The sequence below is a fragment of the Schistocerca americana genome, chromosome 9, assembly GCF_021461395.2.
Source record: "Schistocerca americana isolate TAMUIC-IGC-003095 chromosome 9, iqSchAmer2.1, whole genome shotgun sequence".
NCBI classification, from domain to species: Eukaryota; Metazoa; Arthropoda; class Insecta; order Orthoptera; family Acrididae; genus Schistocerca; species Schistocerca americana.
Genome location: NC_060127.1, coordinates 3394366 through 3419745, shown reverse-complemented (window position 1 = coordinate 3419745; position 25380 = coordinate 3394366). Strand labels below are relative to the sequence as shown.

The window sequence follows — 25380 nt, the reverse complement described above, 5'->3', positions numbered from 1 at the left end:
CCGGTAAGCTTCAAATGATTTTGTACTGCGACACTCGAGGGGCTGGAGACTTTATTGAAGTGTTAATTGCAGGAAAAAGTTCATCCAGAACTTTATTAAACAGAAGGTGATACAATTTCCATTACGTTTTTCTGTGTATTTCAGAGATGACGGAGAGATGGTAGTTGTAGCACGTTAATCGTTGGGCAGGAAAGTAGTTTTGGGTGGTTTTAATTTTGTTGCAGTTCGTTTCTAACTTAATAATTATTCATCAGGTTAGCCTCCATTCAGAGGCCGTTGCACGCAGCGACCGTTATTTTGATTTGTAAACAATAGGTTCAGGGAATTGTGTACAAAGCCAGACCAACAGGCATTATATGCATTGACCAGAAAAAGAATACTGCATTGAGAATGGCTAGTTTCTAGCTGAAATCTAGATCTGCCAATAAAAATTCTAAAGGATGACTGATAGCTGAAATCTATTATTTAGAAATTAATAATTATTTACGTTACAAAAATGGCGGCTACTATTAAAGAAGTTCATTGGTGTGTAGGAGGACGCCACTTGCGCAAGGAAATGGTAGCACGTCTGGCGATAAGAAACAGCCAGGCAACGGCGGTGTGGCAGATTTCTGGAGCACTCTAAGAACGGGTCAACTTTTTGCGAGCAACGTCCACTTTGGGTGGCAGCAGGAAACACACCGGCGCCGCGACAGTAGGCTGTCGGACTCTGATTACCTGCGAGTGTGGTGGAGCAGCCAGCGGAGGAGCTGCCCTGCGCGGCGCCACGGCAGCTCGTGCCCGCTTATTCCAGTCTACTGTCTGACGTGTTACCGTCTACACCAATACGCTCCTCACAGCTCTTTACGAGCGAAAGAAATGCACGCTCTTCCAGCGATTTCAGCGTGCTTAAGAACACGTAATTCTTTGGAGCACAACAGATCTGAATTATCGAGTGACTGCGGCGACTGTGGTCCGGCCTGGAGAATCTTCACCCACCCGCCACTGCTCGATTCCCGCCCCTATTTAGGACGGAGCGCGACGCTGCGCTGGGTGCCGGCTGCCTGGACAGGTGTCTGCCACCTGCGTTACGAGCACCGCAACGACACAGCTCGTATCGCTAAAGTTACGTTGTGCAAGACGCGACAGTTGGCTGCGACTGCGACGCTGCCCTCTCCTCTTTTCCCACCCTGGCAGACGGCGACACGGCCGCAACACGACTGGAGTCGTTGCCGTTTCCCAAGCTCCGGTCGGCGGCGGCGGATTCAAATACATAAGAAAAATAAGAATTCCGATTTTCTTGCTGTAAAAAATACTGTATGTTAATGCAACAAAGTTACATCGGCTCCCAGAGTTAGTTTTTCGATACAGATTCTCCTTTTACTTTAAAAAATTGAAAAGTATCTCTTCCGGTTTTGCGTGTTTTTTTCGCTGTATATTACTTCTCTATCAATTGTGAGGAAAGTAAAAGGCACAAAAAATTGATGTTTGCGTATCTTACAGTTTCACATCACAGCTTGATAATGAGGTGTCTATTTTTCCGATATTCGTCACAGTTATCCCGATACTTAATTTACAAGTAACCTACTGCATAAAATTTGAATTGTGTACAGTGAAAAATGTGGTCGCTGGCTACTTTACGTATGGTTCACGTTAGGTCACACATCGTTGCCGATGAAAAGAAGCTAACATATCGAAATTATTTTTTAAGTTGAGATCAGATTGATATCGATCTCCGTTTCCGAGATTTGGGCTCATATATCTCCGGGAGCGTCGCGACTAGCCGCCAGTTCTGTCGACGCGCAACGAGAATCGTGTGGTCATCACACGATAGAGAATGCATTTGTTTTGTTTCGCTGACACATTTGGACCTAATGAAACCATTTTATGTCATATTCCTCCGGTATGAGTTACTAATATTTCTCCATATGCTCTTGACAATTTCATTTAAAATGCCACGAAACGTAGGTTTCTTAAAGCCAAGTGATCAAGCAGAACCCATTTTCTTGGTTTTGCTGAGGCATCTGAACCTGTTCCAAGCTTTCTTTCTCGTTTATTTCTCTGATACGAGTCCCGAATATTCCTCCATCTGTTTTCGCACATTTCACCTAAAATTCCAATGAAAGATAAGTTTATTAACAATAAGCGCACGCTAGCTTCATTGCATTGTTTCAAGTTCTTGACAACAAGATACGGTTACACCTTAAACATCTCTAGAATTTTGATTCTTAACGTCTACAGTATACACTGGCAGAAATGTGGAAGAAATAATGTCTGTGCTTGTTCACAAAATTTCCCCAAATTATACTTGTCAGTTTCTCCCATGCAGAAACTTTTGGAACAAGCTAAGGCAACTTTCATAGCCGACTGAATCTTTATTCCCATCGAAATGAACTACCATATTCTTGTATTCTGACAGCATACATCGTTATGGATGACATCAACATTTAATCTTGCCAAGCTGCACTCAAAAGATGACTCCAGGATTTACAAAAGACGAATTTCAATTGTGAACTGTGTCAGACCAGAAATGCCTTGTAAAACAGTAGTGCACTTTTGGCACAAGTTTTTTGAGCACCATCTTCTACCAATGAATTGAAGTGAATGTGACAAATTACTTATTGCAGCATACTGTTTGCGCAATCTGTTGAGAAACGCCTTCCTCAAAAACGAACATCTATTGATTACAGAAAGCTGTACAACAATCTGGTGGTGGTTTTTCACAACTAGAAGGTATCATCAAGACACCAATCTACCGTTTACTTTCAAAGTGAAGGTATTGTAAAATGTAACTTTCTCGTTGTACTTTAGATTGTTCATTTTATAATGTATTTGCCGTTTTCAATTTTTATCGTCACAAAAAAGAGTAATGTGAAAATTGACCTTCAAGTTCATTTTCATCATTCTAATTCTACATCTGCATGGATTATACTGATTTTCATAACAGGCCTGAAAATTTTGCATTAATGGGAAAATATTATATATTTCACTCACCTGCCAGTTTCAACTGTGCACCAATTTCTTCCCAAATTCTGTCTCTGAACATAGTGTCTCTATACTTATGGTTCTTCAAATCGTAAAGGCAAGGATGTTGCGAGACCAGCTCACAGAGCATCACATCCTGTGAGTGGCTCATTTCAGTTTTCCTTGACTGGCTCGACATCTTTCTCGCAGCCGTACGTCTTTGTGTCGTGCGACTTCCGTCGCAACACTGCTCACTGGTGCAGTGCTGCGACAGCTGCCGCAACAGTCGCGCGTCGCATCCCAAACTCGAACTGCGCATGCGCCACCGGACAACTTCTGACGTCACGTAGCGACCCGTCGCAGTCGCTAGTGTGCGTCGCGTCTTGGACAACGTACCTTAAGGAGCTACTCGTGGTGATGTATTGGCACGCCACTACTACTGCAACCGTCAAGTAACGGTATTCCCTCACTTCGTCCGTGACCGTCAGTTTTGGTGTTTATTATCGCTAACTTCTTTTCTCTTAGTCGTCATTATTTTCGCCCTTCGCGTAAGAGCCCACACGGACTGTAGCCTACCCCACCACGCCCACCTCCTCAGTCGACGCCGCAGCCCACTCCGTGTTCCCCCTGAATCCGAGCACCGCTGCGGAGGCTCTGCAGCGCTTCCTGTGGTTTATCGCCACTTCATGTCCTGTGCTCAGCAGGCTGTTCATTCCATTCAATGTTTCTCCTGTACTACTTCGTTTCCACTGACGGTAGGAACGGCCGTTCGCCTCATTCTTACTCCCGCAGGTGCAACTTCCTTCGCCTTTCACTTGTTAAACGAAACGGTGTGAACAACGCCGTGTGCACAGTCACCGTTCCTGTGACTAACTTCTGAGGAAGAGGACTCAGTGTAGCGGAGAGACCACTCGGAAACGAAGAATATGTCGGATTCAAAGAACGCCGCGGCGCTTGCACAGAGCTTCAGAACGGCCGACGGCGGAGGCGCGAAGGGACGGGCGCCTGCCAGCAGCTGCGGAGAACCGGCCGCGCCGTCATGCCGTCATCGCAGAACCAGAAATTTCCGCCTAACGTCGGCTGCCTGCACTCCAGCCACTGTTCAGCAGCGGTAGTATTCTCCAGCACACACAGAGAGTCTGGGCCGGCCATTTTCGACCGAAGAGTCTGACGGCAGAGTTGCCAGTGCGTCAGTACTGTCACACGCGTACATTTATAAATAAACGTAGTATCATCGCGTAGACCAACTCCACTGTATCCCTCCTAAGTGAAGTTCTTCTAGTACAAATATAACTGTTGTCGTGCATAAAGATTCTAGGTCTGGTGGTAAGAATGATTTAGAATATGTTATAATTGTCTACTACACAAACAAAAATTGATGTTAACAGGCAGATGTTCGAACTGCCCCGCTCGCCAGTTTCAGCATTTTGTGTTGTATGCTAAATAATTACAACAATTACCTCTGCGAAGTAGAGGCTGGTACTGTGAGAGTTACAGGACCCGTTTTCACACTGCTGCCACATTCGACAATCTCGAAAAGTGATCCTCAGATCAACGTGCTGCACGAGACAGTTACGCGGTCCAAGCAGGTACTCTAGAAACGCAAATGTATTTGCGCCTCGCAGCGAAAATTATTTCGACAACAACAACGATGAGTGACGTCTCCATGCGATAAACATATCTTAATTCATAACAAGTCACAAGCCAGCTCCGACATCGAAATGGGTGTCACTGGTCAAAATTCGTCGGAGGTGTAACAAAAAGAGACTAGGTGTACCTCGAAATTAAAGCAAATGTTACGAACAGTTTTACAGACTGGTGTACGTGTTACAGTGCCCACGGCTAGTTGGAGTGGTACTTTCTCCCTACAACGTCTCCATTAAGATAGAGACATTTTGCGCCGCCGCCGAATCCAACACTGGGATGGCGTGTCGACTGCTGAGGTGTCCCGTGTTGTGGACGTCACACACGATCTGTCGCCCTGAGCACGTACGTCGTTTCCGGTCGACGTTCTCGAAGTTTACTACTCGCGTGGTCCTGCTATGCTGTGCCACACGACCACACCCTCCGATTTCTTACTCTGTTGCGATGTACTGCAGCTGTATCTGCCCTGAACAGCTTCAGCTTTAGCGTGTACATTAATTCTGTGCCACCGCTCTGCTTCCCACTTTTTCGAAGACAGGTCGTCCACCAGCGTAGGTTCTTCTTTTGTTGATTATCAGCTTGTTGCAGCAAAATACGTGCAGCACACGCGACGACTGTTAAATCCTCTTCTCCCCTCGTAATACAGGCCGGTGAAATTGTAATTAAAACGCTAGTTTATAACAATAACAAAATGAGAGAAACGTCGGTAAGATATCAGAGCCAACTGCGGTTCCACTTCGCCGGATCCCTCAGCTCTTCGTTTGGTGTGAATGAGAAGCCGACGCCAACGCACTGCCGAGCAACGTTCCAACGAATCCAGTCTCCATCGTTCGTCGGTCTTCGTTCACCTCGTGAGTACGTACCTTAAGAGGACAACAGTGGAACACTGTCGTACGCACTTGCTCAGAGCTACTCTCAAATCGCCTCTGGAAGGAGACGCGGCCCCCTAGACGTGTGCTGTGCTGGCGAGCGCTCTTCGGATGGATTTGGGTCGCTTCCAAATGCACGCGTCACTTCTTTCTGTTAGTAGCTTCCCTGAGAGGAATCAAAGTTCAAGGCAAACAGCTACTAGCGCTAAGGTCCGCTAAAGAACACACAGCCGCTATTGGCGGTTGCGGTACAGAAGCTCCAGGAGACCCGATCAAAGGAGTGGACAGTGAACGTGGCACAGATTAGGGTTTCAGGATAAACGAAGCGACGGCGAATGTAATGAGGACTAGAGAGCACAAAGGCGACTCGTGTTTAACATCGAAACAGGGAACGTAGTACTGTAACAAGTGAAACGCTGATCCTGCCGCTGGGCGAGGAAGTTGAGACGTCTGAACTGGCAAAGGCGAATCAAGTTGTCTCCAACAAAAGACCTGTATCGGCACCAGATGCTGATCCGGAAACGAGGAACAAGTCTCTGAAACTATAGCTTTGTACCTGAATCCCAACAACAAAGTGCTTGACTGTGGATCACAGCTGAACAAGGAAGACAGCCACGTTGTCGGTTCGCCACTACCCACCGCGCGCATACTGGAGCATCAGTACAGAACGATATGGCGACAATTTGTAGAACTCAGTGACCACACGCGTTTCTTGATTGCTTGCTGCTATGGCAGCCGCTCCGTAAAGAAGGATCTGTCGATTGGTGTGTTATTCTGATCCGAATATAGAGCACGGCGCTGTGTGGAAGTGAAAAGGGGAGCATCAAAAACCAGACACAAAGAAAGCAGTACCATTAGACATGCGAGTAGCCACGTAGTAGGGGTGCGAGGATAAATTTTTAGTGCAGGTTGCATACATTCAGGAAACAGCGTACATCCAGGGCCAAACCCATTGACCTCTCTTCATTGAAAGGACCTCAACCTAATGTTCTGGTAAGTGGATTATGACTCCCTGTGGATAATCCGTCCTCCTGGGAAACCTGCACCCACACCTCCCCCTTATTCTCCCCCACTCCCCTCGTAGATACAAGCACAGTTTGGATATCAAATTAATTTATTAATTAAATCACTCAATTAGTTAACCCCTCCTCCTCTAGGATACCCCCACCTTCCCCCATCTGGAAACTGATAGGAAAAAGACTCAGTTGATTGGCTATTTGGTAGGGAATCGATTACAGTGTTTGTTTAAACAATTTCTGGTAGACAAGGCAATGTGTGGAATATTGTTTGTTTCAACAATTCGTGGTATACAAGGCAGTGTCTGAAAGATAGTTTATTTACACAGTTAAAGAACTTGTGGGGGAACTGCCTGCAGTGTATGAGGTACTGTTTATTTAAAAGTTCTGACGATGACAAGGCAGTATGGAACATTTAAACAATTGCAGCACTTTCTTTTATCTCGATCGTGCAAGGAATACCGTCAACATAAGTCATCGCAGGTAATGACACCGTTGAAGATCTTTCGGTCGCACAGCACAGCACGCACCCCTCTGACGACTGACACCTGCCTGACGTCCCGGCGCGAACCACTGCCAGGCCTGCACGCGCCATCCCTCCCGGTCGGATCGAACTGTAAACAAAGCAGCGTTCACCTCGTAAACCCCCAGCTGTGGACGTCTCGGGAATATTGCCTCGCTCTATCAGACTGACTGACTAATTAAATAAATCGATACACCTCGTGTGGGACAGTTTTTTCCCTAGCACCCTATTGATGGATACTAGGATTGGAATATTTGGAGGCATTCGATCATTCAGCCCCCCTTACCTCCTGCTGGTGGATACTGGTACAGTTAAGTCATTTTGTACCAAGTCCATTACGTTGGAGGTAGCTGCACAGATACGTGCTGGCAGTACAACTATCAGAAACAATAAATTGATCTGTCGGAAATCTGATGTTGCGATAGGGTTTTTACAGCACTATATAATGCCTAAGATGGTCTCTCAGTTACACCTGGACCAAGAATGAGCAGGAGGAAAAGAAGGAAGGGTCTACTGGGTGACAGGATAGAGCCAACACCGCCAACAACAAATATCTCTGCAAGGGAGAGTCCACTGTGATGTATTGAGGAGCACTAAACACGACACACTTCAAGAACGATCCAATCCACAGTAGTAGTAGTAGTAGTAGTATTTGTTGTTGTCATGGCTAGATGTCGGAGATCGCTATCATTTGGGAATTTGACATCGCGGTTGGGTTATTAAAGCAGTATACAATTCCTAACTTGAGTCTCTCGCGCTACATTTGGGGCCAGGGGGAGGAGGAAGCGCCCACCGCGTGACAGGACAGTAACAACAAATGCCACTACAAGACAGAGCGCACTGCAATGTACCGATAACCACTGAACCACCATTATAGTAGTTGTTAATGACAACCAACTTACAGGTTTTCATACAGCGTCCTTAGCTAAAGAGCACTGCATTACCAGCTGTGGGACTCCAATATACAACTACCGAGTGCAAGACCGTTTAGATGTTTCAAACCCTAACTATCAGTATTTACACTCTGTCCTCTCCACCAATCACAACCCTGCAGTGCCAGCTAACAAATACTCGTACCTTACAGAACAGCTGCTATGTGGTTTTTTAACAACATTCTACCGTGTTTCTGCTGAGGTAATTGTGATACATCCCAGCTGACTGCTGTATTGAAAACATAACCATATGTCTGTAAGCTGACATGGATCTGCGTTGAAGGATGACAGTAGAAAGAGTGACAGGTTGAGAACGGTTGTAACAGAGTATGATTTAATGATAGACTGATGATGCATTCTAGAGAGGAGAAATGTTGCTTCAGGTATTTATCACGCATTTAACCATTTTTTCTGTTGTTCTCTCAGGATGTGTCAGTTGTGTGGTATAACTTGCTATCCACCTGCATACAACTGTGTGTGATTTAGAGTGCTGTCTACCTGCAATCGTTAACAGCAAACATCTCCGTAACACTATCAGCAGCAGATGAATTGCAACGTATGTGAGATGAATCATGTTCATCGATGGAAAACCTATTTCAGCACTCTTCTCTAGGTGAACGAACATGTATCTCTCGATCACACCTTGTACGTAAATCGAGGGACAAAGCGACTGCTACTATACTTTTCATGGTCGTCCAATTCAAAATGTATGCTTGTGAATAATCGGGCAGAGGGCAGGTCCTAGGATTTCTTAGTAGGGTAGTGTATAAAATATCCAAATATTTTCATAGAAAATTGAACAGCACATGGGTATGTCAGCAATCTGACCATATACATATGGGGAAACTGTGAAAAAATATGGAAAATGATATAAAATCGATAAATTCGTGGAAAACAAGCCATAATCACGAAAAATTTATGTGAAACACGTAAAACTGCGAAAACCTAGTGAAATTCTGGAAACTGACTGAGAATACATAAAATCAGAGAAAAATACCATGAAATGAGTACTGAGGAAAATCATTGAAATTGTGTTTTCTGGAGAAGGAAAGTAGACTGATGCTACATATACACTCACCTTAATAATGGGAAGAGGAGGCATTCTAGAAACGTGGCGTCAAGGTGAAACGGCAATATTATGCCGCACTTCAGCAATACAACCTAACACCGGGTCACGACTTCAGTGAACAAGAGGGTTATCAGGGCCGGTGATAAACTGCTGTAAGACTGTTACATCTCCTCTGGCTACTGGTCATGTGTGTGTTTCACTGCAAGATGTCACTGTTTCTTTCTACGCATTTTCAGCTACTGATGATCATTTTACCGGACTGTTTTGAACATATCATAATGTCCGAGACATAATCAGGGTTGGAGTTTGTAAACAGCAGGCGTCATACAGCTCCAGAAATCTACGTAGTGTTTGCATTACAAAGAATTGATGTTTCCTTTGATGTGCAAGGCAGTTGCTTTATCACCTTCCAGTTCGTCACGACAGTCTGTCGTTTAGAAACTTGCAGGGAGAATGTACGTCATGTGCTGGAAATATATTTCTTACATTGGAATATTAACAGTGTTGCATTCCACATGACTAGTTGGTCAGAAACCGCACAGCTCTAGCATTATAGCCCGCTTATGTGGCGAACTGTGTAGCCTTTGGAATGTATTTATGTTCGACGATCATTTCTCTCTTTCTCATATCTGCTCGATACGGACACCAAACACCGGAGCAATACTTCAGAATTGATAGCGCAGTTGGATTTAAATAAAATGTTTCAAACTCTGTCCGTCTGCAGCTCCAACATGCGTAAAGCACGCGTTTCTTCTTAACTGTCCGTCATATCATCACACCGCTCTTATGGCTACTATACACAGGTAAGGGGTGCCACCATACTCAAAAAGCGCACATCTGGAGAGATGATGTGCACTCAGATGGGTGCCGTCAGTAAGATTGGTTTGGAACCGTCTTCACTTAACACCAGGGGTTAATTAATTGATTAATTGATTTACTTAATCGGTTAATTTGATATCTAAATGGTGCTTGTATCTATGAGGGGAGGTCAAAGACGGGTGGGGATTGGAAGGGGGGAAGGGTGGTGGGGGAGTTTTCTCAGAAAGATAGATTATCCCCAGGGGGCCATAAACCACTTAGGTTTAGGACCTGTCAATCAAAAGAGAACAAACAGTTTGCCCCCGAATGTATTCAACCCACAAATTGTGCTCGCATCTCTGTTACCCCACACTCGTGTGGAGACGCTGTCGAAGATTATTATTAATTGAGTGGAAGGTAAATTACGAAGTGGACTACTACTAGGAACACTGAGTGAGGAAAGGATTGTGAGGAAAACATGCTACTTTTCCGTGATGTATCATACTGACATGTAGAAGCTTCAACAGCTGTGCACTCCAGTCCCATACAAAGGAAGAGTGTTTTATCGCGTAAGAGTCATGTTTCCGATCACTAATTAACACATTGCAAAAAATCGTTATCAGGAGAAAGAAAACTGGCATTCTACGGATCGGAGCGCGGAATGTCAGATCCCTTAATCGGGCAGGTAGGTTAGAAAATTTAAAAAGGGAAATAGATAGGTTAAAGTTAGATATAGTGGGAATTAGTGAAGTTCGGTGGCAGGAGGAACAAGACTTTTGGTCAGGTGAATACAGGGTCATAAATACAAAACCAAACAGGGGTAATGCAGGAGTAGGTTTAATAATGAATAAAAAAAATAGGAGTGCGGGTTAGCTACTACAAACAGCATAGTGAACGTATTATTGTGGCTAAGATGGACACGAAGCCCACACCTACTACAGTAGTACAAGTTTATATGCCAACTAGGTCTGCAGATGATGAAGAAATTGATGAAATGTATGATGAGATAAAAGAAATTATTCAGGCAGTGAAGGGAGACGAAAATTTAATACTCATGGGTGACTGGAATTCGAGGGTAGGAAAATGAAGAGAAGGAAACATAGTAGGCGAATATGGATTGGGGGTAAGAAATGAAAGAGGAAGCCGTCTGGTAGAATTTTGCACAGAGCATAAATTAATCGTAGCTAACACTTGGTCCAAGAACCATGAAAGAAGGTTGTATACATGGAAGAACCCTGGACATACTAAAAGGTATCAGATAGATTATATAATGGTAAGACAGAGATTTAGGAACCAGGTTTTAAATTGTAAGACATTTCCAGGGGCAGATCTGGACTCTGGCCACAATGTATTGGTTATGAACTGTAGATTAAAACTGAAGAAACTGCAAAAAGGTGGCAATTTAAGGAGATGGGACCTTGATAAACTGACTAAACCAGAGGTTGTAGAGAATTTCAGGGAGAGGATAAGGGAACAATTGACAGGAATGAGGGAAAGAAATACAGTAGAAGAAGAATGGGTAGCTCTGAGGGATGAAGAAGTCAAGGCAGCAGAGGATCAAGTAGGTAAAAAGACGAGGGCTGGTAGAAATCCTTGGCTAACAGAAGAAATATTGAATTTAATTGTTGAAAGGAGAAAATATAAAAATGCAGTAAATGAACCAGGCAAAAAGGAATACAAAGGTCTCAAAAATGAGATCGACAGGAAGTGCAAAATGGCTAAGCAGGCAAATGTAAGGAAGTAGAGGCTTATCTCACTAGGGGTAAGATAGATACAGCCTACAGGAAAATTAAAGAGATCTCTGGTGAAAAGAGAGCCACTTGTATGAATATCAAGAGCTCAGATGGAAACCCAGTTCTAAGCAAAGAAGGGAAAGCAGAAAGGTGGAAGGAGTATATAGAGGGTCTATACAAGGGCGATGTACTTGAGGACAACATTATGGAAATGGAAGAGGATGTAGATGAAGATGAAATTGGAGATACGATACTGCGTCAAGAGTTTGACAGAGCACTGAAAGACCTGAGTCGAAACAAGGCCCCGGGAGTAGACAACATTCCATTGGAACTACTGATGGCCTTGGGAGAGCCAGTCCTGACAAAAAACTACCATCTGGTGAGCAAGATGTATGAGACAGGCGAAATACCCTCTGACTTCAAGAAGAATATAATAATTCCAACCCAAAGAAAGCAGGTGTTGACAGATGTGAAAATTACCGAACTATCAGTTTAATAAGTCACAGCTGCAAAATACTACAGCAAATTCTTTACAGACGAATGGAAAAACTGGTAGAAGCCGACCTCGGGGAAGATCAGTTTGGATTCCGTAGAAATGTTTGAACACCTGAGGCAATACTGACCCTGCGACTTATCTTAGAAAGTAGATTAAAGAAAGGCAAACCTATATTTCTAGCATTTGTAGACTTGGAGAAAGCTTTTGACAATGTTGACTGGAATACTCTCTTCCAAATTCTAAAGGTGGCAGGGGTAAAATACAGGGAGCGAAAGGCTATTTACTATTTGTACAGAAACCAGATGGCAGTTATAAGAGTCGAGGGACATGAAATGGAAGCAGTAGTTGGGAATGGAGTTGGTGTTGTAGCCTCTCCCTGATGTTATTCAATCTGTATATTGAACAAGCAGTAAAGCAAACAAAAGAAAAATTCGGAGTAGGTATTAAAATTCATGGAGAAGAAATAAAAACATTGAGGTTCGCCGATTACATTGTAATTCTGTCACAGACAGCAAAGGATCTGGAAGAGCAGCTGAATGGAATGGACAGTGTCTTGAAAGGAGGATATAAGATGAACATCAACAAAAGCAAAAGGAGGATAATGGAGTGTAGTCGAATTAAATCGAGTGATGCTGCGGGAATTAGATCAGGAAATTAGACACTTAAAGTAGTAAATTAGTTTTGCTATTTGGGGAGCAAAATAACTGATATGGTCGAATTAGAGAGGATATAAAATGTAGACTGGAAATGGAAAGGAAAGCGTTTCTGAAGAAGAGAAATTTGTTAACATCGAGGATAAATTTAAGTGTCAGGAAGTCGTTTCTGAATGTATTTGTATGCAGTGTAGCCAAGTATGGAAGTGAAACGTGGACGACAAGAAGAGACTAGAAGCTTTCTAAATGTGGTGCTACAGAAGAATGCTGAAGATTAGATGGATAGATCACATAACTAATGAGGAGGTATTGAATAGAATTGGGAGAAGAGAAATTTGTGGCGCATCTTGACTAGAATAAGGGATCGGTTGGTAGGGCATATTCTGAGGCATCAAGGGATCACCAATTTAGTATTGGAGGGCAGCGTGGAGGGTAAAAACCGTGGAGGGAGACCAAGAGATGAATACACTAAACAGATTCAGAAGGATGTAGGTTGCAGTAGGTACTGGGAGATGAAGAAGCTTGCACAGGATAGATTAGCATGGAGAGCTGCATCAAACCAGTCTCCGGACTGAAGACAACAACAACAACAATTAATACAGTATACTTAATTTCGCATCCAATTATAGTAATTAAGAGACTATTGCAGGTTAACAGGTTAGTAAATTTGATCGGCATATTTATACAGTCATGTGGACCCAGTGATGTAATTCCCAGGTCAAGGACCGTACGATGATGGGGGCGAGTCGCATTTAACATCCTTCCACCAGTTAAATTCAGAAAGCCATAAGGCGGCGTAAATCGGTAGCGCCAGGAGCTGCTGCGTGCAAGTTTGCGCTGCACACACGCCGTCGCTAAGGCAGACCACAAACGCTTTTCTTCCCGCGGTTGTTTCTCCTGACTGACTTGGAACCCGTCTTCAGTGCCAACACCTGCTTACATAGACACCTGTCAGGTCAGCAGTAACGACACAGCATAGGAGCAGTGGGTGTTGTTGACGAGCCAACTGATTGTGAGCAAGCCGTTCCAGATGCTGATTTTTGTGATTTCGGCTTAGAGGACGCGGTGCCTCTCTCTCTCTCTCTCTCTCTCTCTCTCTCTCTCTCTCTCTCTCTCTCTCTCTCTCTGTGTTCTGCCTCGTCAGCTGCCGGTACGGCGCACCCATCGGTGCTGGCGGCGTCCCGGGAGACGACGCCCTGTCCCGCTTTGCGTCCGTATCCCAACTTCTGGCCAGCTACGCTCTGGCTCGGTTATTTGCTATTCCCAACAGTTCATCTCGTTTCAGTGCATACCACTCTCTGGGAGCTGGACGTTCTACCATTCTTTACTTTATTGTGATTCCATGTTGTTAACTTTTAGTACAAAACGAACAGCATAATGAAGAGTAATCCACAATTGTGGGTTGCTTTCGTTTCATAGTGTAACTAGGCTACCTCGCATTCAAACTGTGTTTCACGCTCCACATACCTTCACTGCTCTATCTGTTTCCAGTTTCCCCACGCCATGACCTTCCTTAGTATCACTTAGTCTGATAACAGAAACACCTGTAGTACGAAAAGCGGCCCGGCGTCTACGCCGTCAGCGGACGGAAGATAACTGCAACAGTCAAGACAGCTGATTACGCCGCCAATCTGCATCTCTTCACAATAATTCAGTGCTACAACCAAAAGAAGAGGCAGTTTAGTGGCATGTGTGCTATGGCGTCCAGGAATAGTTGCCCGCGCTGTAGAAGGAGCAGTAGTGGCGGGAATACGAGAAACAAATTGTAGAGGGCGTTTGGTATAGACGGAAACATTAACACCGAGAGAAAAATATCAGAATCACCACTCACTATTCATGTAACGAACTCCTTCCAGAAGAAAAAAAAAAAAAACGAAAAGTGAAACCCTTTTAGTTCTGAAGAAAAGTGGGTGGGTTGGTTTAATTTATAAATTATCTCGTTGCCGATATTAACTCCGAGAAGTCTGTGAACGCCCGACTCAATAATACTTCTCATGTCTGTAGAACATTTCAATTATTACCAGAACAAGGACTCATCAACAACGATTTTGAGTACGGCTTTTATTATGGGTTGAATTACAAAACGTGATCCGAGTTTAATCCACTAGGTACACCTAATTTTTAACGAACTCCGAGACAATCGAAGGAAAAACAAAAGTATGAGTACATCAGTATTTACATCATCATTATAATCTTCTGGTCGTTGGTATTAGAAGATTCTTTTGCTCCTCCGATTACTTTGCACGGCAAGATGCCAATTACAGCATTAATGTTCTTGGTACGGCATGCAGCTCGTGCAGAATATCTCAGACGAAAATAAAAAAACACATCAAACAAGTCTTGCTCCTTAGTAAATCCTCTTACGTAATGATTAAACTTTTAACTTCTGGACGACTGTTCTAGATAAACGAAAAGATCTGCTAATAAAGCTTGTTCATTTACAATAAAAAAATAGTACGGGATTTCACCCTCGATCAACGAAACGGTTTTCCTAAAAAACGTTGGGAAATCTCGTACCCTCCCAACAGCCACCATTACCGAGTGCTGGCTTTGAAAACTTTTTGCACCTTCGAGGAGAGTTGTGATGTTACTCGACGGAGTGATTATACATCGTGAAGATATACTCTCATTTCTTCTTTTCGCCAACTGCGACATAATCGCGTGTACAAAAAGTGATCCAATACTGCAATATGCTTTTTTATTCCAGTCTCTGACCACAAATGCATTCTTTAGACGATGACCGGTTTCAGTCTGTAATGACCATCTTCTGATCTAAAATATATAAATATATACATCTAGTGAGTAGTATGTCTTTTAACATAAACAGCAATACGTATCACAATATACTATCATATAACCAAGGAAATGTACAGATAAAATACGGCAAAAAATACTTTTTACACCATGTCCTAAAGTGATACGGCCATAATGGCATCGTCAAAAGATATAAATATAATCAGCACATCATCGCCACACAGATCTAAAATAAGGTGTAGAATAGGCCACATTGTCCACATAGTGCTTATCGCAACTGGCTACGTAAGTACAGTAGCATCCAGAAACCTGTTTGCCTACGCCCTCCCTAGATGTCGCTACTGTGGACTTGCTTATATGCAGTCATCATTTACGCAAAAACATAATCTGATAAAAGCACATTAGATAAAATGCGTGTAGCAGACTTATTAAAACTTATGACTATCATAGAAACCAATTGTGAGACATTAAAAGATGAATGCGGTTATCCATGTAAAATTATTAAAAGAAAATATATGAAGAGTATAGGTCCGACCCTTTTTTATGGCGAATTTACGGTCAACAAATTAATATAGCGTAATACGTTGCCTGTGGCAACCTATAAATTGCTTATGAAAGATAAAATGTTTATATGACAGCTGAAAAAAACAGAGACAGATCAATGAACAGCGCCCTCTGTTGGGTCGGTCGCTAGGATCTTTCCTCTCTTGTCCTATGAACGGAAGAAACTACTTTTAATTAAACTCAAAATCTTTGAGCAACTCAAGGCAGAGTTGAACTTTCGTCTCCAAATCGGGTGCCAACAACCGAGGTGCACCGACTTGGCAGGTAGACGCTACATCTGGGCGGCAGCTTCAAATTAAATCGAGGGAGTGCTACTCAAAAGGTGTAGGGGGCTCGTGACGGAAAGGATGCCGTGGCGGGCCGCACCCATAGACTTACTAAATAAAAACTGGACCGCGCATTGTCGCTAGTGTCGCGTCCCCACACAGAAGCCGCCATTTGCAGGGAAACAGTGCGTAAACATGGTTCGTTCGTTTGCTGCTTTTAATTGTAACAGTAAGAATGGAAGCAAAGACGCAGACGGAAACAATGTTACATTTCACAGGTCGGTCATTTCTGGTTGTTTGTTACTTTCCATTACTTGCATATAGCATTTTCATGGAGAAATAAGACATCATGATCGTTTGTTTTAGTTTAGAATTCCCCTTAGAAATGATTTTCTAAATCGGAAATGGATTGTTGCTACTCGGAGAGCGACAGCAAATCATTTGCTGTGCTCTCTTCATTTTGAAGGGAATTGTTACACGGAAAATTATGTAAATAGACCTCGACTGAAGGACGATGCTATATCGACAGTATTTGGATTTCCAACTCATTTGAAAAAGGTACAGTGTTTGCAAAGCCAATTAAGGCAAATGCTAAATGTAGGTGACAGCATATTGTTCTATAGCCTAACCTGATGTCTATATTTTTACCTTATACTGTATCTAATAAACTTTCTGCTACAAAAACTGTTTAAGTTGCATAGGGAAAAAGTTGCAGTGTTAGATTACAGACAAAGGTACTTTGTTGCATGTCATGTACTTATATTGTATTTGCATATAAATTACTAAAAATACTAACAGGGTTAATGTACTAAGTTGAACTGAATGAAGAACTAAGCACATGATAGATATTTTGATTTTTAATCAAATGTATATTAAGTATGAATCAGAGGTAGGTCGAATAATTGCGTTTAGATATTTAACATGTGTTGTCAGGTGGTGGTTATACTTCGTAAATGGTCAAATATTTGATCAAATATTGCAAACTCAACCACTTTCAGAGGTGCTATCAGTGTTAAAAACTAATGTGCGAATGAAATTCCTACGGTATTTGAAGTGATATGGGTTATTAGAATTAATCGTACCAATATTTTCGAGTGTAGACAATACTGTGCTAAACAAAAGTAGGCCTAAGCGTGCAAAATGTACACAGTAGTCGACACAGGTCCTGACAGGAAAATTATGTGAATTAAATAATAATCGTACTGTCTGCTACTTTAAAAGTTCCATGTAATTATCTAATGCAAATAGCTCGATGTAAACTCGCTTCACCTTGTCAGGAAAGAGCCTTACATTCTTAAATTTCGTGTCTCTATGCAGGCGTATTTCGGTAATTAGAAAACTTCATTCATTTAAGTATACTTTTGAAATAGATTCGAATACTCGGTATTTTTTTAAACAAACATGTGTTTAATTTGTGCTTCAATTTGCTCTTGTTGCGTCTCATATACCTCAAATCACAACCCCAGTACTAGGATTCATCGCTGCAAATGGCGGCGATCAGCTGCTTCAATTGGGGGACAGCTGCCTCGCTTCTCCGCTACGGCGTGGTAGCGGCTTGGCCGCATCAAACCACCCGCAGGAGCGAAGACGAGTAAAAACCTGGAATGGGATAACTGGCTGGCACTACGCGAGCGTCACTCAAGTATTTGGTATAAGAACAACATGAGACTGGAGGGGGTGGGGGAATCAGTTTCGGGAAACGGTTTTGCACGTAAGAGATGAAACGACGTACACGTTGAGCCGGGATGCAGCTCTGCTCACAGAGATGGGATGGATGGACGGAGGGACAGAGCACCTGGCCTGCTTCCCGCTGATGCACGCACGCGGACGCGCCATTGTCCGGCCGGCGGTCGGCGGCCGCGCCATTAATTTGACAACCGGCGGTGGAACAATGCGCTGTGATGGGGCCGCGGAGCGTGAAACCTCGCCGGCGTTATCGCGGCCGCACGCGCGCGACCGGACCGGAAACACAAACCGGCGGTTGGCCGAGGGCAATGCGGGAGGATCTGCTGGCACAAAGTGGGGGCACGTCGGCTGCGCGGACGAGCTGAGGGCATTCACCGAGTTTCTGGTTTGGGATGTTCTACGTTCTTATAAAGCAGCGAATGGCCGATGGGCGAGAAAACGGGGAAAGGACTGGGATAATATCTAAGTGTTGTGGAGAAAAATTGTTAACGTGTGCTGCACTGACACACAGAGAAGAAGCAGAATTAATGGAAACGATAAGAATGAGGAAAATATGCTCACTGGGCGACAGATTACGAAGAGCCATCGAAAGGAAGATTTCTAGGAAGAGGGGGAGGGGGAGAGAATGCCGGATTCCATAAAATGTGGAGCATGTGAGCACCAGAGTAAGGGAGCGGAGCGCGGCAGGGTGGAGTGGGGACTGTAGACCACAGAAGAAATATGAAGCCACGAAAACAATACCGGGCGCACTGCTGCTATTCCAACTCAGATTCCAGTTCACGTCACTTTGCAGCTTTTGTGTCAATCACATTGCCTGCTGACTCAGGGGACTGACCTTTGCACCGCAGGAAAAGTCGAGGTGCTTACTGCGAACTCGGCCCGGGACTTTCATATAGTTTACACGAATGTACTCACCACACCAAGCAGGCGGTTATGTTTCTGATAGTAATAATAATATTATCAAATATCATCGCCAACGGCCGACATCGACAGCGGCTAAGGCTGCGGTCACAGTGCCGTCGATATCGGTGGATTCCTGCGACGACTGACATCGGCCGAACATGGCCGATCTTTCCAAAGCGGTACACGCCACTACGTGCGCGGTCACCCTGTCACCGATAACATCGGCCGAACGCACAGACTTCGGACGGGAATCGGTGAAACTCAAATGAATTTGTTTTCTTCGGTCAAATCGACCGGCGTTCTCACACACGAAATACTAATTGTGAGAAACTGATAAGTTTAGTCCATAGGAGGGAGAGTTTGTGGCGTCCTAAGGATGACAAATATTACAGCTGCGATGTAGTTCGGAATCAATGGACTGAAATCGAGGTTTACTGGAAACCATAAATGGACAGAATCATTGTCGGAAAATTTAGGCGTAAATTATAACTTCAAAAAGTAGTATGTTCGAGTCTGAATGCTTATAGTTATTGTAGTTGATATTTTTTGGATTGTCGTACGTGACCATTAGCCGTCTACAAATTATTATTACTGCTTACTGTTGTTTTTTTTTTTTTTGTGACAGCAGTGTGGTGATTCTGTCATATGAAGTGTGTAACAATATTCGAAGAAATTGTCTGATTACTGCGATAACTGAGGGCAGTGTGCACAGTACGGCACTCACCGCACTGTCTTCGAGGCAGACACCACATGCACTTGGCGCCGTAAGAGCAAAACTCGTCTCTAAGTAAAGACGAGTCGTTGTATGCATCACACCCCAGGAGGTTAAAATCTAACCTACTCCACACACAGAACAGAGTCCAACCTAACCTGAACCGTCCCAACCTCCGTGATCCCACCAAAAACTGGAGGAGGGGATCAGACGTACTGTAAGCAAGGTGACGACCAGTGTTAGCGGGCCGTCTCCCTGGCAGCGGCTTCTGCCGACCTCGTCTGTGCCACTGTGAGTGCAGGTTAAGGGTCGGCTACAGGGGCACGCACGTCGCGTGACGTTGGCCGACCCGCTGGCTGCCGTGTTTGAGTCTGGTGCAGTTCTCTGTCAGTCGAGCCGTTCTGCCTATTGGATTTAGAGCCTGTACGTACCCGGACCTCCTCGTTCTCGATTTTCTTTTCATTCACTGTTCTGCCCGCGTTGAAATAGCTGTGTTTATGTATTACGCATTCGTGTCGGGATCGCACAGAAAAACCTTCTATTCCGCTAAGATAGCTGCGTTCACTTTGTAATCTCGCCGTACTGTGCGTTTGCCCGAACACACTTCCTCCAACGCTACCGTATCGTGGCTAGTCTATATCACTTCCTTCACTATCGGACGTAATTAAAGCTCCTTAATTTCACTGCCTTTATTCCAACAAATACGTCACGTCGAGAAAAGTACTTTCCGTGCTCATACACTTTTAGTGTTATTTCACCACCACAAACAGAACAGCTCTCACAACACGAAGAAAAATCAGACACGCGTTTTTACCATCAACTATACATTTCTGGCAAAATCTGTTAGCTTTGTCTTCACACTCCTTAAAGAGTTCCCTCGGTTTCGCCATTTCTGTTACGAAAAACAGCCACAGTGTGTGTTCGCTGCTCTAAGCGAGAACACTAATCACGGTTCTTCTCGAGCAACTACACGCCAAGTAAACAAAGACCTTCGAGCCCGAAACACTACACAGACCAAGACGACGAAAACCACAGCACTTGGAGTAAACAGTTAGGTGACAAAAGTGATGGGACAGCCGTATGCACACACACAATTAGCGGCAATGTGGTGTGCTCAAGCTGTAATAGTGCAGCGCAGTGCGCTGGCGCAGCTGTCAGTGGTTGACACGTGTACTCACCTGGTTCGTGTGAAAAGGTTTCCGGCGTGACCGTGGCCGCACTATGGGAATTAATAAGACTTTCAACGCGGATTGGTAACGAAGCTAGCCGCACGGGACATTCCAATTGGGAAATCGTCAGGGAATTCAATATTGCGAGATCGACAGCGGCAAGAGTGTGTAGAGAACAGCAGAGCAGCACATTGGTCGGTGCTGACACACTCGCAACACTGCGCGAAATAACCGCAGAATTCGATGTGGGACGTATGACGAATGTATCCGTTAAGGAGGGTAGGACGTCAAACGGGCCGACTTGGAGCAGGAGAGGCACCACGGGACATTTCAATTTACACTCTCTATACTTTTACAATTAAATTCATAATGCTTTGTCAGCATGAGCAGGAAGGATTCAGAATTGACACTCACAGCAGTGGAAGTTCTAAAACGCAACGAAGTAATTTTTTTTACGTGCGAAATTTCATAATTTTTTCACTTACTAATGGCAGCATTTGTTGCTATAGGTACACATTTCTTCATAAGTAAGAGAGATTCTTCGATGAATTTTGCACAGCACACAAACCATACTTAAAGGTGTATGAAACTCTAGAATTTTCCAAATCTATTAAAAACTGTGCTAAAAATTGAGGTAATTAACAATAAAATTTGTGTTTTTTCTAAACATGAAGTTTAAAATATAACAGTTCATTCGTTTTTTCATAAATTAAATAAATTCTAGAGTTTCGTACACCTGAACGACGACTTGTGTGGAGTCCTGCACTACAGCAGGGCAAGAGGAGGTCCGACACCCCGTGACTTTTGTCACCCCAGTGTGTGTGTGTCGACCAGACGAGGCACTGGCCGTGTCCAGCGACCTCGGTGAGCGACACGCCCCACCTGTCCGGCTCACGGAGGCTGCGCTGTGTCGCGGGTACCCGGCCACACCGCACGGCCCGCTGCTGCCGGAGTCGCGCTGTTACATTCCCGGCCACCTTGTCCGCGAGAAAAGCTAACACACAACGTGCATCTCTCACGGATTATAGGAGCGGCTCCGAAAACGAAGGACATCAGCGCATGTGGCGGGAGCCACGTCTCACTCTGCTACGAACAGTCGCTAGAGAGCAGAAGTACCTGAGGGTGTGGCTGGAGTCTCGGCAGCGAACACGCGTAACAGCGCAACTCGCAGCGCCTGGAGAAGACTGCGTCTGCAGCCTTCGTCTTGCCTTTAACCTCTGCTGGGGACACTTTCGATGACGTCTCAATGTTTGTGGAGGGATGGGAGCCCGTACTTCCTCGAGAGCGGGAAACCGGAGAAGGTGGTGATGTTGGAGGCTTGCGTCTGGTGTTCCGCTGACTTCAGGTCGGTATTCTGGACAGGTCAGTCTGTTACGGTGGTGTTATTGTCCACAAACCACTGCCTCAGACGCGCTGCTTTATGACGGGCTGCACTGACATACTAATACGATCGTCGCCTCTGCTCTACGTAATACTGTAAAATGTGTTCATATCGTTTCGAATTCCTCGTTCTCTTAAACGCAATGAGAGAAGAACACCATAACCAGGAAAGACAGACCCATAACGTAACACCACCTCCGCCGTACTTCACCGCTGGCATTACAAGTGACATCAGTTATCGTTCTCCAGTCAAGCGTCCACACCGGACTGCCACAGGTTACAGCGCGATTCGTCATTCAAAAAAGCACTCGTTTTCAGTAGCGTCGCTCTCTGCGCTGCCTCATGTGACATCCAATCATCTGTACCAGTTTCCAAGTGACTCGGTTCTCATAACGTACCCATTTTGCTTCTCTACAGACAACACCGTACACTCCGATTTCTTCTGTAGTGCCGGGTCCGCATCTCGTGGGATCTAGTGGTCAATTCCTCATTACGTATGTGTGTCCCAATACTTTTCAAGAGATAATCTATAGAAAAGAAAAATGTAACAAAATAACACGCTCAATGCCCGAAAGCCCACTTTAATCACTCAAAGTGACAAAACCTGTGAGAGCAATTATGTGGCAAATTGGCAGTGTAGATTTAAAGGAAGACGACTGAACTATGAAGAAACTGATGTCTCCCACTAAATACACAAAAATGTTGATCACACTGCATACATTTCAGTGAACCTAAAACCTTTTTTCCCGTTTTCTACCGAGGGTTTACACTGCGTCCTTACTGGCATACGAACGCTCAGCTTTAAAAGGGTAAGGTACTCACCGCCAACCACCCGCGCTGTGATTACGGGTGGCAATCTTTCGGCTCTGGACTGCCGCCTCTTACGTTGAGCTCGCGGAGCTGATGCTCTGGGGACCTCCTTACCTGCAAAATAGGAAACAACACTGTGAGTGCCTTCACCTAACAATAGCCCACTTTATTCTATTCCGTTCACAACCAAGTATTCATTCGCAAGAAGCGCCATCAACTGGAAATCTCAAATTGATTCCCTATTTCTACATTTCCACGAAAGACGCTTCCAATCAAATTGCGTGCCTATTAAGCATCGCTTCAGTTATGCGACTACATTCCTTATTCCCTGTCAAAAAGATCATAGTACGTAGTACTCGATGGAAAATCATCGAGTAAAACGTTAGTGGTATCTGGCGTTCGCCAAGGAATTGTTATAGGCCCTCTGCTGGTGGTAATCTATGTAAATGACTTACAAGACAATCTGAGTAGCCATCTTAGATTGTTTGTTGATTGTGTTGTCACTTCCTGTCCAGTAAAGTCATCAAAACCAACAGCAAAATGATTTAGACACCAAATGTCCACCGTACGAAAACTGGCAATTGTTTGTCAGTAAGAAAAAGTGAGAGGTCATCCACATGAGTACGAAAAGAAATTCGTTAAATTTCGGTTACACGATAAAGCACACAAATTTAAAGGCTGTGAACTCAACTAAATACCTAGGAATTCCAATTACGAACAACTTATATTGGAACATCACATACGTAACGTTCTGGGGAAGGCAAAACAAAGACTGCGTTTTATTGGCAGAACACTTAGAAGATGCTGCAAATGTACAACAGACGCTGCATCGCTTGTTCGTCCTCTGCTAGAGTACTGCTGCGCTGTGTGGGATCTGCATCAGATAGCAATGGCGGAGGACACCGACAAACTTGAAAGAAGGGCAGCTCGTCTTGTACTACCGCGAAACAGTGGATGGAGTGCCACTGGGGTGGCAGCCATTCAAACAATGGAGTTCTTCGCTGTGGCACGACCTCCTCATGAAATTTAGATAAGTTGTCCTTTCTGCTGAACTTGAAAATATTGTACTGTCGCCAACCCACATAGGGAAAAATTACCAGAGTCATAAAAGAAGAGAAATCAGAGCTCGTACAGAATGATTTATGCTTTCATTTTTCTAATGTGCTGCTAAGAGAGAGGAACGGTAGATAAATAGCCTGAAGGTGGTCAGAAGAACCGTCTGCCAGTCCCTTAAGTGTGTACTGTAGGTTAGTTATGTAGATGTAGGTATGTGACATGTACTGCAACGTAGTGGAGATGTAAGAGTCGCACGACAGTCGTAAGGAATTTTATGAAAGAAAAAAAGAGCAGATACCGCGTATTCGTGCAACTGACTTGTCTCGCTGCGACTGCGGACAGCTGGCGCTCAGGTTTTCGGCACACTTTTTCACTCGTCGGCTCTGATTCCGCATAAAGTCCCGATGCAGCTGATATAATTAATGGAACCCCACAGTGCTGTAAAACATGCGACCTCCGACGAATGTTGGTGTAGTATCGTGTTGCGACGGACGAGTGTAGAATGAAGAGAACTAGATGAACATAGACACTTATCTACAAGTAGGTCCGTGTCAAAGAATAGATCGTGATGGAGAATGGAGTGGAAAACGTAATTACGACCGTAATGGAAATTAAGTAGTGTAGGGGAGACTTGTAGGAAGGCTAGGTGAATGATTGGATGATATCCTCCTCTCGAAAAAATCTTTGGAAAAAATTTGAAAATCGGTATTAGGGTAAGGCTGTCCGATAGCTATGGTACTTTTAACGTAAATCTCGCGAACAGACATTTAGTATAGTCGGCAGCTACACTATACCTTACAATACATCTGAATTTTTTTGTACTTTTAGTCTGTTGTATGCAGGTGGCCTTTAGTGCATAAGGTATGTTTTAAACTTCGAGAACACTATGCTAACTTTGTGGTAGTCGAACTTTTCTCACTTATTTCAGTATTTTCCCCTCTAATCTTTTTTTTTATTGCGTCCTACGAGCACCAGAGCTTTCTTACTGTGTCTAAAATTTTCTACAACTTTCACTGAACAAACGCCGGCCGGAGTGGCCGAGCGGTTAAAGCCGCTACAGTCTGGAACCGCACGACCGCTACGGTCGCAGGTTCGAATCCTGCCTCGGGCATGGATGTGTGTGATGTCCTTAGGTTAGTTAGGTTTAAGTAGTTCTAAGTTCTAGGGGACTTATGACCACAGCAGTTGAGTCCCATAGTGCTCAGAGCCATTTGAACCATTTGAACTGAACAAACGTATTTCTACACCACACACAAACCGAGATACAGAGCTTCCGAATGGCAAAATTGTCAGACTATGAAAACATCGCAAAAAGGATAGGTTTTAGCATTGTAATTTGACATTTGCACTTAGATTCTGAACGACTTAGCATGCTTATGACAGTATTACACGAGTCAAATACAC

General features: G+C 44.2%; 1 protein-coding gene across 1 annotated transcript in view; it reads right to left on the bottom strand.

Annotated features, from left to right (window-relative positions):
• Positions 1-25380, bottom strand: part of LOC124550846 (alpha-(1,6)-fucosyltransferase) — a 315823-nt gene that overhangs the window by 207775 nt on the left and 82668 nt on the right. The window contains exon 2 of the mRNA XM_047125574.1: positions 22933-23034. The gene's annotated coding sequence lies outside the window, so the exon portion shown is untranslated. The remainder of the gene's footprint in view (positions 1-22932; positions 23035-25380) is intronic.